The sequence below is a fragment of the Papaver somniferum genome, chromosome 5, assembly GCF_003573695.1.
Source record: "Papaver somniferum cultivar HN1 chromosome 5, ASM357369v1, whole genome shotgun sequence".
Taxonomy (NCBI): domain Eukaryota; kingdom Viridiplantae; phylum Streptophyta; class Magnoliopsida; order Ranunculales; family Papaveraceae; genus Papaver; species Papaver somniferum.
In genome coordinates, this window is record NC_039362.1 from 85,943,637 (window position 1) to 85,961,963 (window position 18,327).

An 18,327-nucleotide genomic window follows, 5' to 3' on the forward strand; every position below is an offset into this window, starting at 1 on the left:
ATTCTCCATATGTTGTAAAGATTTTTCTCTTCTTTCTTCTAATTCATCAAGCTTATTTAAAATTAAACTCGCACTAAGATTTTTCTCCCAAGCTTCTCTTTTTGTTGTCGGAATAATAACTTCTGTTGGTAACACCGCTTCAACTCCATATGTTAAACAAAAATGTGACATTCCAGTAGCTTCTCTTCTAGTTGTATTATAAGCCCATACTGCATTATGTACTTGTTCGCACCATGATCTGTGATGTCCTTCCAATTTCTTCTTTAATATATCTGCAATTGTTTTATTTGTTGCTTCTACTTTCCCATTAGCTTGTGGATACAAAGGAGTGGACTTTCCACATTTTATCTTGAATGCATTAAGTAACATTTCTATATTTTGCCCCTCAAACTGTTTCCCATTATCAGATACCAACTGTGCAGGAATTCCAAATCTGCAAATGATATTTTCGAATATGAATGTAAAGATATCTTTGTCGCGAATATGTTGTACTTCCTTCACTTCTGTCCATTTTGTGAAATAATCTGTTGCGACTATTAAGTATCTTCTTTGTCCAGTTCCTGGTAAAAATGGTCCCACAATGTCTAAGCCCCATTTTCTAAAGGGCCATACACTGGTTGAAGATGACAATGGTGCTCCTGGTGCATGTATTTTCTTTCCATGTCGCCGACAATCTTCGCAGCGTCTTGATATTTGTTTTGCATCTTCATGCATGTATGGCCAATAATAACCTTGCATTTTTGCTCAATGTGCCAAAGATCTTCCTCCACTATGATTGCAGCATCTCCACTATGTAACATTTTCAGCACCTTTTCTCCTTTCTCTCGTGTCAAACATCTGAGTGATGGTCCACTAAAGGATTTTCGGTATAGCAACCCATCTCTTAATTCATAATTAGTTGCTCGGCTTTTTAACTTGTGTGTTTCCAATCTATTTCTTGGTGTTTCTCCTTTCGCCAAATATGCATGAAGTTCCACTCTCCAGTCTGCGACATTGTTCATTTGTTCTTCTTTTTCATTATCTATCATCATCACATCCACATCTTCCTCTTCTTTATTTATTGATGGTGACAGAAGTGTTTGTATTTTTATGCATCTCGCAGTTGGATCTGTCATCATGCTTGAGATGCAAGCAAAAGCGTCTGCGAGTCTATTATCCTTTCTTGAAATGTGCCTCCATTTTATCTTTGGGATTTTCGCTGATAATTCTTCAATCAACTTCTTGTATTTATTTAAGGATGATTCATTTGTAGTATACTCTCCTTTTATTTGGCGAATAACTAGCTGCGAATCACTAGTGATCCTGGCATTCTCTAGTTTCATTTCTATTACGAATTTTAAAGCATGTATCACAACTTCATATTCTGTTTCATTATTAGTGGATGCAAATTCCAATCTGAATGAAAAAGCCATCTTTATTCCTTCTGGCGAAATTAAAACAATTCCAACTCCATTTCCTTCTCCATTTGATGATCCATCTACCAATATTTCCCATCTATTTGGTTCTGTTAATAAATCTTTTGGATCTCCATGTTCTTCTTTAACATCTATCATTTCTTCTACTGCTTCATCTTATTCTAAAGGAAATTCTGCCAAGAAATCCGCAACAACTTGTGATTTTGGTGAAGAAAAAATTTCATATTCAATATCAAAGTGGCCTACTTGTGCATTCCATCTCTCTACCCTTCCTGATCTTTTAGAATTCTTCATCATTGATTCAATTGGTACTTTTGTTAATACCTTTATCTTGTGTGCTTGAAAGTATATGCGGAGCTAAAATGATGCATAGACCAATGCTAAGATTAACTTTTCAATCTTTGAGTAATTCTTCTCAGCAGTATTAAAAGTTTTGCTAATGTAATAAATGGGTTTCTCCACTCCTGCGTCTACTCGCAATAACACAACACTTAATGCATGCGACGTTGTCGCAAGGTAAATCAATAATTCTTCTCCTGGTTCTGTCTTTTGTAAAATAGTTGTATTCATAAGATGTTCTTTGATTCCTTGAAAAGCCTTTTCACATTCATCACTCCATTTAAATTTTGCACCCTTCTTGAGTATATCGAAAAAATATTTGCATTTGTCTGATAATCGCGAAATGAATCTCCCCAGCGAAGCTAGAATCCCATTCAACTTCTGTACATATTTTATTGTTGCTGGTGTTGGCATGTCACGAACTGCTTGCACTTTTTCTGGATCAACCTGTATTCCTTCCTTTGATACAATGTAGCCTAAAAATTTTCCCGATGCAACTCCAATAGTACACTTCTCAGGATTCAATTTAATGTTATACTGCCGCATTTGTTCAAAAATCTCCCTCAAGTCTTGTACATGGTCTTTAGATTCTTTACTATTTACTAACATTTCGTTGCTTTTATGGGTTTAGGTTCTCCCATTGGTGTTGGTTCTTTTATTGCTTTTATGGGTCCTTCCCCTTCTTCCGAAATTTCGCTGGGTATTCCTTTTCCTTCTTTTGCCCTTATCATATATACTCTAAATTCTTCTTCCTTCTTTGCTTCCATTGCCAATTTTCTGCGAAATTGTTTCTTTTTTGCTTGTTCTTCATAATGTTTTACTTCAATTTGATGACATAATTTCGCATTGTCAACATCTCCTCTAATTTCACCTATTCCATTTGGAGTGGGGAATTTAATACATTGATGCAACGTTGATACCACAGCTTTTATTGCATGTATCCATGATCTTCCTAATAACATATTATATGGCGATTCCATATCCACCACGCACAATGTTACATATGTTTCGATTTCTCCAAGTGGAATTCGTACCACTATTTCTCCTTTAGGTTTTGTTGTGGATTTTCCAAAGCCGTGAACAAAATCTGCTGAACTGGACATTTCTTCATCTTTAAATCTCATTCCCCGGAATGCATGATAAAATATTATATCAACTGAACTTCCTGTATCGATTAAAGTTCTGTTCAACATCCATTCTCCTGTGGATTTTATTGCCGTATCCTTCTCTTTTCGTGTAATAGGCACTGTGATGACCAACAGAGATGTATGGTTCAAATTTTCTTTTGGTATTCCTTCCGCCATGAATGCAATTTTTTTGCTTTTCCCAATCTTTCAAGGGTGATATTTTTTCTACCGCTATAACTTTCTTTCCTTCAAAATTTCGTTTATGTATTCTTCCTTTGACGTTTTCATGAAATTCATTGATCAAGCTTTTTATTATCATATTACACTCCAATCTTTTGCCATTTTCATTAATTCTACTCATCTTTCTTCTAACTGATTCACTGATTTATTTAATCACTTTCTTGATTTGAATATTCTCAATCAACAATCTTCAACTTTCGATCTTCAATTCCCTGTTTCTAGCGTCATTATGTAGTTGCAGGAAATCCTACACTACACCCCTTATATGATTTCATTGTTGATCAGCTCATTTTTAGGTTTATACTCTTAATTTTATTGATTAATTTTTGAATGTTCTTACAAGAAAGATAAAGAAGTCAAGAATGATCTCTGCTCTGAACTTTCTCTCTCCTATTTACTTATTTCTTACTAAAAAAAAATCTCCCATTCTTTACAACTCGAATGACTATTTATAAGGAAATACATAGTGGATGACATCTAATCTGTCCTTTATTTTCGGATATGGTTTGCGACATTCTCGCAACCTTACTAATGTTAACTTCGCAAGCTCTCTAATTTTCGCAAGACTATCACATCTTTCTCATGTTCTTTGCTGACGTTGTTTCTAAAATTATTCTGCGACGCTATTGTGCTGTACCATTGATAATTTCGCTGAGACATAATTTTTGCGAGATTCTGATCCTACAGGTGGCTAACGGTACCCAAGATAAACACCTGCAGGAAATAACAAGAAACAAGCTTTGCTATCATATATTGTGCAATGGGAGTGAGCTGCCAGATTGATTACCAAGTTACAAGTTATGTTGTCAGTGATGGCATTGAGAATAAATTTGTGATGATTTTGTTGTTGAATGAGTCCCGGTTTCGGGTCTAACAGATGATCCGTTTTCAAGGGCCCAAGTAGTCTGTTGGACTCTTGATAGACGCATTTATGTATCTAATTTGTCCCAATTGTATATATTATTAGTGCTCGATTTTGTACTTATTTGGTTATTTTATGTCTTTGTAGGTGTTTTTGGAGAAATAAGCTTTTGCGGCGAAATTTGCTCAAAATGTGGCATTTGAACCTCCGTAGATAACGTACCAGAAGCACCCCAGAAGTATGCCAGATACACCCCAGAAATACCTCGGAGGAACCCCGAAAAAGTGTTGAAAACATCCCAAAAAAATTACTAAAGGCACCCAAGGTACAAGTGTTATGCGGACCCCGGCACCTTGGATAAGGGGTAACCTAATTACTAGGGGGAGGTCACCTTCACCTTTTGAATTTTGAATTTGGCGGAAAATTGTGGCATAGGTGACTCATATTAGAGTTCGCATTCTTGGGACAATTTAAGGAGATTCAACCTCGGATTTTCGTTGGGATGGACATGTTAGAGCACAACAGGGTTGCTACAAGTGATTGGACCGAACGAATTGGGCTAGAGAAGCTGGGAGAAGCAAACAGAGGTGTCGTAAGTTTATTGGGTTCTGTTGATGATTGGGATTAGTTTTAGTCGGAGTTTGACGTAGAGATGGATTGGGATTCAGTTGATACACCAAAACAGGATTGGTATGTGTCACAGATTCGGAAAAAATAGGCAGCAATTCTCGGTAGAAGCAAAACAGAGAGGCGTAAAAAATAAAAAGAGAAAACTTTCCGTGGAAGAAAAGAAGGATTTACTCGCAAGATTTTCGATCCTGTTGGCTATATATAGGATGGGTCAAGTCACAATTAGGGTTACGAAGTCATTGGAGCAGTCGCAGAGAAGTTTGTAACACTACAGAGCTGAGAAGATCAAGTTGCAGGAAAACCCGTGTTTCTGCTGCTGCTGCTGAAGAACAAGCATTGCAAATAAGAACAGCGTCTCAAATTCGTAACGCTGCTACAGTAACTTCTTCGTAACAGTCAGTCCTTTGTTTTGCAACACCAATACATCGTTTCAAACAGTCAGTGTTATAGTTTTTCATCTTTTAATCAACTTTTGAACCATAAACAAATATTTTGAGCAAGTGATTAATATGAGGAGCTAAACCCCATTGCTGAGGCGATAGAGGAAGCTATTTTTCCAACAAGAAGTGGTATATCCTATTTTATTTATTTATCTGCAATTATTATATGATTATTTGCCTTGGTTGAAAATTATTTGAATGATTTTTGTTAAGCAATTGTTATTTCTTTTGATAGAGCATACTTGGACCTAGGTTTTTGATGTTCTATGCTTCGGATTTACACTTGTTATTTTGAGAATCTACCTGTTGCAATAGTTAGAATCAACTTGAACGAGAAAATTGCATAAATATAATTATTGGGATTAAATCACTTTGAACTTGGAAAATAGTGGAATCTTAGCCTCAGTGTTCTTTTAATATTGATATCATCTTTGGTTGAGTTTGTGACAATTTTTAGTTTGTTTTCTATCTTAGTTTTAGAATTTAAGTCTATATTTTATCCTTCGCAAGTCTAGAATCGAACCACTTTTACCACTTTCAAAACTACATCAATTTTTGGCGCCGCCGACGCGGATTTGCTTTTAGGGTTTTAGACTTATTTTTTCTTTTATTTTTTAGGTTTTTATTATTTTTGTTCTTTTTTACGTTTTTGGGTATTTATCTTTTGTCTACAGGTTTTGGATCATAAAGAGAATTGAGCCAAGGAGTTTGGTGATTTCGTAAAGATTGGATCTTAAAGCATAAAGACTTGGAGCGAAAGATTAAAGCTAAAAGAACGGAAAAGAAAACAATTTCTTTTTAGTTATTTTTCTTTATTATTAAAAAAAAAGAAGAAAAAAAGAGAGAACTGTATTAGGATTTGTTATTTTTGTAATTTTTTCTTTTCTTTTTTGGACACTTGGACATTAAACTTTGGACATTATTATTTTTAAACCCTAAGGAAGGGTTGGTTTAAATATAAACTGTGTGCAGAGAAAGACGGTGATTACGATATCGCCTCGGCCCCTCGGGTTCGTACATGACATAGGAGTCGTGGCCCGAGTCGACTTCAGCGGTTCTTCGCCCGTCTGGTACGGGAGGTAAGTTTTCCGAAACACCCGCGAATCCCCTGTCAGCGGGTTTACTGTATTCCTTCGTTTGCATATATGCTGAGGACTTGAAAACGGATGCTTTAATTTCCTAGTAAATGGCAAGGACTTTCCATACAAGATAAGGGTTCGGATTTCATCATCGTTCTCTTCTTGCCCGCCTTAGGAAAATCGAAACCAAACGCGAACCTAAGCCTAAAATTTTGAATAGAACGATACCTATAGGGTAACGAGCTTAATAGGAAAGTCGTTCGAAGAATATTGGTTACTCTTTTGAGCATACTTCGAAGTTCTTGAAGGTTTCTGTGAGTTGAATGCGTGACTGCGCCGCCTTGTAATCGGTGAGGCCTTGGGTATCAAAGCTCCACTAAGCTTCCCTCGCCTCGATTCAACTTACTTTGACTCGGATTGATTCCAGAGGGGTTTGCTCAGATTGTAACGAGTTCCTTTTCGAAAGAATAGAAGCTGGTCTAGAAACAATCTAAGTGGAGCCATCATGCTTTTTGTTTGCTAGAAATTTAGGTTTGATTTGGTTGAGTCAGCCTTGTTTTGTGTTTGCATAGAATTCTCTACCTTATTCTGTTGCATGCCTGAACGTAAAAGAGACGCCCTAGGTAGATTTGTTAAAGAGAAACCTAGTAGTTCTAAGCGTCTTGATTACCTCAATTTAGAAAGTCTGATTCGTGAAGATTCCGTTTATGAACGTCCGTTTGAGGAAAGAATCTTCGATAGTCCAATAGCGCCAGAAATGGCAACTATGAAAGCCTTGTTGAATCCTACTAGGACTACTCGTCCCTCGTGTATCAGGTTACTTGAAACTGAAGCAAATTATGAACTTAAGCCTAGAACCTTACAGTTGCTCCCAATCTTTTTAGGGAAAGAAAATTAAAACCCCTATTTCCATGTTAGGGACTTTGAGGAAATTTGTAGTACCCTGAAAATTAGAAACCTTGATGATGATGCTTTAAAACTCAGGTTATTCCCCTTTTCCTTAAAAGATAAAGCCAAGTCGTGGCTGTATAGTTTGGCTACCGAATCAATTGAAACCTATGAACAACTTAGATCTGCCTTTTTGAACAAGTTTTTCCCTAGGCACAAAACCTCGTCTATTAGGACGCAAATCTGCACGTTTACACAACAGGAGGGAGAATCTTTGTATAGGTATTTGGAAAGTTTCAATGATTTATTAGCCCAATGTCCTCATCATGGTTTAGAAAAGGTTAGGTTAGTTCAGATCCTTTATGAGGGTTTAGATTATACCACCACAACTACAGTAGAATCCATGTGTACAGGTGGGTTTGAAAACCAAACAGTTGATGATGCGATGACATATTTGCATGAAATCGCCGAAAAGACCCAACAATGGGAAAGCAATAGGGTACCCCAGAAAACAATTCTTCTAGGCAGAGGAAACGTTAATAGGGTAGAAGGAAGCTTTGAATCAGATGCCAAAATTGCTGCTATAGCGAAAAGGTTAGAAGCTTTATAAGTGGGTCACACTAGTGGTAAATTGGAGCCTTTTTGGGAAGGCCAGAATAATGAAGAGAAAGCCAATGCTCTCTATAGTAACACTAGGTATGATAACCGTCAGAAGTTTGACCCATATTCAGAAACCTATAATCCTGGTTGGAGAAACCATCCGAACCTTTCATGGTCTATGGGCCAGAGTCAAGGTCAGTTTAGTAATTCTAATGATCCCCCAGGTTTTGGTTACACTAAGAACTCATCAGGCCCAGAAAACAAAACGACTAGCTTAGAGGAATCTATTAAGATATTATAAAAAACTCAGGATATGTTAGCACAGAGCCAAATTAGTTTTCAACAGGAAACCAAGCAGAACTTTCAAACTAGTGCTCAGATCCTTGCTAAGGTAGAACTTAAAGTCGGCCAAATAGCTAAGACCTTAAGTGAGAGAGATAACAGAAGGCTCCCTAGTCAGACTACCCCCAACCCTAGAGGAGTTCATGAAGTAGGTGCAAAACCATCGAATCAATTGAATGCTATTAGAACCCTTAAGAGTGGTAGAGTAGTAGACAATCAGGTAACCATGCCCGATAGTGAACATACTGTAGTTCACCCCTCAGGATCTCATCCCTCAGGACCACTAACTGAGGGGACTGATAAAATTTCCGATGATGCCAATTCGGTTCCTGAGAGGTCTGATTCTGTGCCTAGAGCCCCATTTCCCCAGCTATTAGCATCAACAAAGAAGGAATCGAACTTTAATGACATATTGGAGGTTTTTAAGGAAGTTACCATAAACCTTCCTTTATTAGATGCAATTAGGCAAATTCCTGCTTATGCCAAGTTCCTTAAAGATATGTGTACGCGAAAGCGAAAACTTAGCGTCCCTAAGAAAGCCTTTTTAGCTAGTCATGTAAGTTCAATCATTCAGAACACTACCACTCCAAAGTACAAAGACCCAGGTTCCCCAACCATTGCTTGTACAATAGGTAAACACCGGGTATAAAAATCTTTACTTGACTTAGGAGCCAGTGTGAACTTACTGCCGTACCATGTGTACTTACAGCTAGGACTTGGTGAAATGAAACCTACTCAGATAACACTGCAGTTAGCTGATAGGTCTGTCAAAATTCCTCGAGGTGTTATCGAGGATGTTCTTATTGAGGTCGACAAGTTTATTTATCCAGTGGATTTCGTGGTCCTAGATACCCAACCTATCCCTGACCTAGAGAACCAGATACCTGTGATTTTAGGTCGCCCATTCTTAGGTACGTCTAATGCGATCATAAACTGTCGAAATGGTGTGATGAATTTATTCTTTGGTAATATGACTATCGAAACGAACATTTTTAATGTCAGTAAGCTACCTTATGAGCTAGATGACACATGTGTTAAAGAGGTGAACATGATAGGAACCTTAGTTCAGGAGTCATTACCAAATATCGTATCGGAAGATCCATTAGAGAGTTGTCTAGCCCACTTTAACATGGATTTCGACGAAGATAACAATATTGAACAAGTGAATGCTATGTTGGATTCTATTCCTATGTTAGATACTGATAAATGGAAAGCTAGGTTCGAACCATTACAAGCTTTTGAGTCTACCTTAATCCCTTGTTCAGAAGAGCCTCCTAAGTTGGACCCTAAATCTGCATTCTTAGGGCCATCTAAGACTTTTCCTGTGATTATAGCATCCGATCAGGACAGCAGGCCAGAAATCATGCTTCAAGACAATAAGGAAACTCTAGGGTTGACCATACAAGATATGAAACATATAAGTCCTACAGCTAGTATACCTCAAAAGAATTTAGAGGATGAACCACCTGATTATAACTCAGAGAAATCAATTGACCTTTTTCAGAAACCTGATGGTCTAGAAATTAGGAATATTGTGACTAGTCTATCTAGAGACACCCAAAATTCTAAGTTTGGGGGTAGTGATCGTCAATTATACCTAGTAGAAGTCCCTAACTTGGGACTCGATCCTAGTGCTTATGAGGTATCACTTGAGTCTATTCAGACTCCACAACCCGATCCTCCTGATACTGTCCAGGAGGAAATCCAGCTATTAAAGTCCCGTTTTTCGGATGAATATGTTTTTCAAGACACTCATATGAAGCCCAATTGGGTGCCCCAAATAAATCCAGTTGCCTTGCAAGAAACTTTCAATGAGGTTGTGCTCCTTATGTTATTTTTTCTGATCCTGTGCAGTTGTTTCATATTAGTGGCAGTTTTATTTGGTTTTGATGACCCACAGTTAGTTCGACTACTGATATATGATTTGAAAGATAACTAGCCATTTTATGAAACTTGATGTCTGGCTGAAGACTTTAAACTTAGCACTTCTTGGGAGGTAACCCAATCTCATGCAACAAGGTAATATCTTTCCTTAACTCTTTTGCTTCAATGGTAAAAGTTTCTCCTTGTTCATGCTTTGAATTTCATCTTTAGAACATTGAGGACAATGTTAGATTTAAGTTTGGGGGTATGGGATAAACTTTTTAGTTGCAGTATGAATAAATAAACTCCAGGGCTTAGAAATTTATGCCTATTGAGGATTCACTAACTAATCTAAGTGGATGGAAGCATTTTGATCGTAGGAGTTGAGGAACCAATCTGATTAGATGGAAACATCTAGAAGAGTCTATTCATAAAAGCACAGAGCTCAGGTGTTAGAAATAACATGATAGTTTCACCATATCTCGTTGAGTCCTTTTCGCTTCTATTTTTATTTTATTTTGTTTTTAAACTATGTTACTCTGAGTGATTAGGTGGGGCGATTCAAGTTGTTACCAATGCTAGGGTGAATTAGAGTGATTGAGATACCAAAAAAAAAAAAAAAAAGTTGAGACCGGACCAATTAGACCAATCGGAATAAATATTAACACTTGCAATATGTGTGTGTTCTCCCTGTCTCCGCGCCTAAACAAGCGTGGAATGCAGGACCCGTGGGAACTATCGTGTAATATGCTGACAAGAAGCATGCGCTTGGATCCAAAAGATCTATTCATGCCGTTAAAAAAAAAAAGGAAAAATTCGAGAAAAAAGGTTATTATTCTATGTAGTCAACCACTGGTTCCCTTGTATATGCCAGTTTGTTGATCTAGATTTAGGTTATCGGCCGCTGGTTCCCTTGTATATGCCAGCAGTGTTGATATTAGTCAGACCGGTATCTCAGTCCATTAGGATAGGTTCATTTTAGCAGTGGCCTTCAGACAGATATGTGAAACATCGATCATTTGGTCAACATCAACACCATCTATGTTTTTCTATATCCATCTCTTAATCTTTCCATGTGATTAGTTTGACTCCGAATATGATGTCCATAGTGCAACTATCTAGAGCTCTCACTTATATATGAATTTTAGTATGCTTGAGCGCAAACTCGTGTACATCAATTGGAATTTCGCATCAGGGTACTTCCTCTTGTAGTCAATAAGTATGCCAACCAAGGAGATTCTTTAGTGCCTTCCAAGGTTCGTTGTAGATAGCTAGGGTCTGGAGTATTAAGGTTTTGTGGGTATATCTATAGTAAGCCCTCCCGAGACTATAACTCGGCCACTAGGGACACCTAGGGGTTTAAAGGCTTATTGCATATGCTAAATGCAATCGACGATGCCTGCGACAGTGAGTTAGGATTTTATTTTGTAGTTTTGATTTGCTCGGGACTAGCAAATAATAAATTTGGGGGTATTTGATAGACGCATTTATGTGTCTAATTTGTCCCAATTGTATATATTGTTAGTGCTCGATTTTGTACTTATTTGGTTATTTTATGTCTTTGTAGGTGTTTTTGGAAAAATAAGCTTTTGCGGCGAAATTGGCTCAAAATGTGGCATTTGAACCTCCGTAGATAACGTACCAGAAGCACCCCAGAAGTATGCCAGAGACACCCAGAAATACCCCGGAGGAACCCCGAAAAAGTGTTGAAAACATCCCAGAAAAATTACTAAAGGCACCCAAGGGACAAGTGTTATGCAGACCCCAGCACCCCGGATAAGGGGTAACCTAATTACTAGGGGGGGGGGGTCACCTTCACCTTTTGAATTTTGAATTTGGCGGCAAATTGTGGCAGACATGACTCATATTAGAGTTCGCATTCTTGGGACGATTTAAGGAGATTCAACCTCGGATTTTCGTTGGGATGGACATGTTAGAGCACAACATGGTTGCTACAAGTGATTGGACCGAACGAATTGGGCTAGAGAAGCCGGGAGAAGCAAACAGATGCGTCGGAAGTTTATTGGGTTCTGTTGATGATTGGGCTTAGTTTTAGTCGGAGTTTGACGTAGAGATGGATTGGGATTCAGTTGATACACCAAAACAGGATTGGTATGTGTCACAGATTCGGAAAAATAGGCAGCAATTCTCGGTAGAAGCAAAACAGAGAGGCGTAAAAACTAAAAAGAGAAAACTTTCCGTGAAGAAAAGAAGGATTTACTCGCAATATTTTTGATCCTGTTGGCTATATATAGGATGGGTCAAGTCACAATTAGGGTTATGAAGTCATTGGAGCAGTCGCAGAGAAGTTTGTAACACTACAGAGCTGAGAAGATCAAGTTCCAGGAAAATCCGTGTTTCTGCTGCTGCTGCTAAAGAACAAGCATTGCAAATAAGAACATCGTCTCAAATTCGTAACGCTGCTACACTAACTTCTTCGTAACAGTCAGTCCTTTGTTTTGCAACACCAATACATCGTTTCAAACAGTCAGTGTTGTAGTTTTTCATCTTTTAATCAACTTTTGAACCATAAACAAATATTTTGAGCAAGTGATTAATATGAGGAGCTAAACCCCATTGTTGAGGCGATAGAGGAAGCTATTTTTCCAACAAGAAGTGGTATATCCTATTTTATTTATTTATCTGCAATTATTATATGATTATTTGCCTTGGTTGAAAATTGTTTGAATGATTTTTGTTAAGCAATTGTTATTTCTTTTGATAGAGCATACTTGGACCTAGGTTTTTGATGTTCTATGCTTCAGATTTACACTTGTTATTTTGAGAATCTACCTGTTGCAATAGTTAGAATCAACTTGAACGAGAAAATTGCATAAATATAATTATTGGGATTAAATCACTTTGAACTTGGAAAATAGTGGAATCTTAGCCTCAGTGTTCTTTTAATATTGATATCATCTTTGGTTGAGTTTGTGACAATTTTTAGTTTGTTTTCTATCTTAGTTTTAGAATTTAAGTCTATATTTTATCCTTCGCAAGTCTGAGAATCGAACCACTTTTACCACTTTCAAAACTACATCAACTCTTGGGATAGCCCTTGTTAGAGCATAACTCGGTTGAAACCACCAAACATTGGTATGTCAAGTTTGGTTGTCATATTTTAGTGAATTAAAACTCAATTTAAGAGTCGCTTGATTATGTACTAGAGACAACTTCATATAGGTTAGGCTAGAAAGATTAGGATAATGAGACATACAAGTATTACTCGAAGACTTGAAGAATGTGAAGAAGTAACAAGCTACATCGACGACATCATCCTTCCTCTTGAGGTTAGTAATATTTTGACTTGTACTGTTTCATTCCCAACGTATCTTTCAAGTCGTGCTATATTGAAAACATAAATGCGAAGCCGTGAATGATTATACTCTAGTATACATAGTGTTAAGGAATTAGAATACGAAGTATAATGCTTATCTTTTGAACTTCGTATATAATACATCGACATAATCGTATCAATGTTATTGTGATTATGTGTATGGGTATGGGTGAAGATTTTGTCCTAGGAAACAATGTTTACATTCGTTTAAAGGAAGTACATTCATGAACTTGTTTTATGAATCGAAAGGGAAATCGCTAGGCTTATTGGTATTGATATTCATTGCATATCTTTGGATTACCAATATGTGTGAGTTAGTAGAACCGATCATAACTTGTTATGTATCTTGGTAAAACTAGTCACAATTCCTGACTTATGTATTGGTATGACTTTTATTAGTGTAACTGATCCTAAGTAATCACCTAAGATGGTATGATCGATATTTGTATGGTGTGACCGATCCTAGTAATTGGTGTGACCGATCACAAAAGAGTGTGTAATCGATCCTTGTAATTGGTGCAACCGGCCTGGTAATTGGTGTAACCGATCCTGGTAACTGGTGTGACCGATCACAAGTAATACCATGAGAATATGGTAACCGGTCCTGGTAATTGATGTAACCGATCCTGGTAACTGATGTAACCGGTCCCAGTAACCATATTAAGGTAGAACCGATCCTTGTGTTTGGTAGAACCGTAAACCCATGATTAGTGTGTTGATTTGATCAATCACATAGTTCTTGGAAATCAGATGAACCTGTTCTAAACTTGTTTGGGAGTGTGGTATAATCGGTTCCAAGATTGTAAATATGAAAAAGGATTTACAAAGAATTAAGATGTCGACATACTTTGAACATGTTCAGTAACTCTTATATTTTATTGTTCAAAGATATTCCTTAATAACTCAAGGAGATCCCGGACCGAAATAAGTTGAGAATCTTTTAATTAAGGTTGTTAATTTTTATATGCTTTTAATTACCAGCAATTAAAATGCATATCTCTGGAAAATAAAAATTGGTAATGTGCATTTACTAATTGGAGATTTTCTAATAGGATTTCGGTTATTTTTGGACAGAGCATTTCTAGGAATTATGAAAAGATATTTGGAAATATATTGCATATCTTGAGAATATTCGGTTTTGGAACTTCCTTGGTGTCCAAACTTCCTTGGTCTATAAATATCCAAGTTCGTATTTCAAGCAAACTATCCTAAGAGCCAGCAAAACTACCTTGTTGTGTTGTTACTGGTGGAACCGTCTATCGGAGAGGAAAGTACCCTAATTAAGCAAAATCTCTTACGACCGCTTGTTTAAAGACTTCTGTGGGATCAAGAATCTCTACGAGTACCGTTGGTGGGAAACTAGATAATTGCAGTATTATTAGTTTTCGATTCTATTTGATTGACTAACGATTGTTGAACTTTGATTGCACCTAGTTTGTTTATTCTTGAGAATCTTCTCTTCTGATATAAGATTCACTCAAACTAGATCGAAGTGTCGACGGGATCTTTAGAACTATTTGTAGATCTAAATACATCTTGTGATAACCCATTGTTAACAGACTCCGTTCTGTGCGGATTGATCACAAGAGATTCAAGTTGTGGTGTGCAGGTGTTTATTGAAGATTTAAGAAGATTTGAAGACAAAGAAGATTTCATAATCTTTGGTGTGCACAAAACTTGATCGGCTGGGATCCAACTATAATCGGTTTATCCTTGATAGATTTGATTGATTAGTTGCATATATCGACATCAGTATTTAGTATCTTGGTAGATCCTGTTATTGATTGCATGGTCTAAACACAATTACTTTGGTAGTTGTTAATTAGATTGATCTAGAACCCGACAAAGGAGTTTATTGGATTAAACATAAGAGCCTTTGTTTAACTCATATCACTGAGATTGAATAGATTTGTTACCGAACAGATTTGTTGTTCCTTTACTGTTTGGAATACGAACCAAAGGAATTGTTCCAGTGCGTGCACTTATTGAATGCCAGAAGCGCAGGGATACTGAAGAGACTAGGTGAAATATAGGTTTAATTGCGTGGTATCAACTATACGAAGTTGGTGTGATTTTGTATAGCGGCTTAATTTTGAGAGTATTCAATTCTGGACTACGTCCCGGGGTTTTTCTGCATTTGCGGTTTCCTCGTTAACAAAAAATTTCTGTGTCATTTACTTTTGTTTTCCGAAATTATAGTTGTTGTTATTATAATTTAAAGTAAATTACACAAACGTTAACTCTGTATTACTTGATAGTGATCCTATAGAGTTTGGTTAAGTCCGAACCTATTATCAAGTAATCACACTTTGATTGTTGTATTGTCTCGATCTCGTATCCATAGACGATCACACAAAGTGTGAATACCGATTCGTTGTATTGTCCCGACTCGGTCCATAAACAATCACTTTCGGTAAGAGGACTTATAGGTGGAAAAGTTTAAGATTTTGGTATATTTGGTGATGTGTTTTCAAAGTTGTTGTAGATAGTGATAAAAGGGTTGTTTTAAGACTTGTGAAGGAAATGGAATTTTTAGATTTAATAAAAATATATATACAAAAATATTAGCAATGGGTGAGAGGTACTGGGACTAAGGATTTGGCCGAATTCACTACACAGGGTTCATTCATATATTCTTTGACAATTTAAAACTCAATAAAATTAACATGGACTCTGATTTTGCAAAGATACATTCTCAAAACATCGATTGTAAGTCCTAAGCATGATGTATCAAAACAACTAAGCTAAGCATACATCATCAAATTAAATAACAACCAATTAATTCGAATCATATTTCAAATTAAAATTAGTGCAAAAAGTAAATAAAAGAATTAATGAAATTACCACATGGATGAAATTCGACCTCCTCCGTCGTCCCAGTGTTGGGGTTTAACTCATCATGTAGAAAACACACTCAAAATATGTATTCATGGCTCAAAAAGGAGAAAATGGTGTAAAACTGTAATCTGCGACGCACAAAAAGCGTCACAGAATGGACGATAAAACACAAGTGCTGCTGATGTTTATACTGCACTGCGACCCACGGTTGTGCGTCTTAGACACTGTTGATAAACCACTATCCTTGCGAGTCTGTTCTTCGTGTTCTTGGTGTTCTTCATCAGTAGTAGCAGCAGAAACAGAGTTTCATCAACTCTTGATTTCTGCTTCTCTGGACCTTCTCTCGACCCCAAACTCTCGACACCCATTCTCTGTGATACCAGAAATCTATTTATACTCCTCAGCCTCATTTAATCACGCCATAACTCAAGATAATTCTCTCTTTACACGGCTTAAAGAGAAAATATTTTTTGGATATTTTCTTCCTTTAATTAGCTCTCCACGCGCTGAAATGATGTATAAACACTCCAAACATGATCTTACACGCTGTAGAATTGATTCAACACTCTCCAAACACATGAGTACACGTCTAAATTTGATGTGATCGTGTAATATTCATTTCTTGAATGTGCTTCCTGATTTCTTGATTGCGATGATTCCAGCCAATTATGATCGATCCTAACATCCAAAATGTCTTCCTCTATCCATATCACAAATACCCATTGAAAATCAGAGGTTTAATCGAACTCTAACCCCTCCAAAAATCGATCGACCCAACTGCCAGTGAGAAGAAATATTTTCCCGCCTTTTTCCAAAATTTGAATTATGAGAAGAAAAGTGTCCTCCCCCTAATCCTGTACGGGTGTCCCTTTAGCAATTGGGGTGGAAATAGTACTTTTGGAGTGGAAATAGTAATTTTCTGGGTTCCTCCGGTACATTTCTGGGACGCTTCCGGTGCATTTCTGAGGTGCCTCCGGTACATTATCATGGGGTGTAAAACACTACTTTTTTAAGCCCATTTCGCCGCAAGGGCTTATTTCTCTAAAATTTCCTACAAAGACATAAAATAACACGATAAATACAAAATCGAGCACTAACAATACATACAATTGAGACATATTAGACACATAAATGTGTCTATCAACACCCCCAAACTTATTATTTGCTAGTCCTCGAGCAAAACTAATATGGAAAATAAAATCCTAACTCACTAGGTGTCCTAGTGACCGAGTTAATCTCGGGAGGGTTTAATAGAGGTGTACCCACAAAACCAATACTCCAGACCCTAGATATCTACGCAGAACCTTGGAAGGCACTAAAGAATCTCCTTGGTTGGCATACAATCATTGACTATAGGAGGAAGTACCTTGATGCGAAATTCCAATTGCTGTACACGAGTTTGCACTCAAGCATACCAAAATTCATATAAAGTGACAGAGCTCTACTCAGATAGTTGCACTATGGACATCATATTCAGAGTCAAACTAATCATATGGATAGAAAAAGGAGATGGAAATAGAAAATTGTAGATGGTTTTGATGTTAACCAAATGATCGATGTTTCACATATCTGTCTGAAGGCCACTGCCAAAATGAACCTATCCTAATGGACTGATATACCGGTCTGACTAATATCAACACAACTGGCATATACAAGGGAACCAGTGGTCAATAACTTAAATCTAGATCAACAAACTGGCAAATACAAGGGAACTAGCAGTTGACTACACAGAACAATAACCATTTTTTTTTAACTTAACGGCATGAATAGATCTTTTTGATCCAAGCGCATGCTTTTTGTCAGCAGATTACACGATAGTTCCCACGGGTCCTGCATTCCACGCTTGCTTAGGCGACGGAAACAGGGAGAACACACGCATATTGCTATCTAAGTGTTAATACTTATTCTGATTGGTCTAACTGGTCCGGTCTTTTTTTTTTTTTTTTTTTTTTTAGTAACTCAGTCACTCTAATTCACCCTAGCAGTGGTAACAACTTGAATCGTGTGCCCCACCTAATCACTTAGAGAAACATAGTTTAAAATGAAAAAATAAAATAAGAATAGAAGTGAAAAGGACTCAACGAGATATGGCGAAACTATCATGTTATTACTAACACCTGAGCTCTGTGCTTTTATGAATAGACTCTTTCGATGTTTCCATCTAATCAGATTGGTTCCTCAACTCCTATAACCAAGATGTTCCCATCCACTTAGATTGGTTAGTGTAAACCTTAATAGGCATAAATTTCTAGGCTCTGGAGTTTACTAATTGCAACTAAAAAGCTTCTCCCATAGCCCCAAACTTAAATCTAACATTGTCCTCAATG

The 18,327-nt window shown here is 37.1% G+C and overlaps 1 pseudogene; it reads right to left on the reverse strand.

The window, feature by feature from the left end:
* Window positions 1-7,253: 7,253 nt before the first annotated feature.
* On the reverse strand, window positions 7,254-7,353 carry LOC113284794 (annotated as a pseudogene).
* Window positions 7,354-18,327: the final 10,974 nt, after the last annotated feature.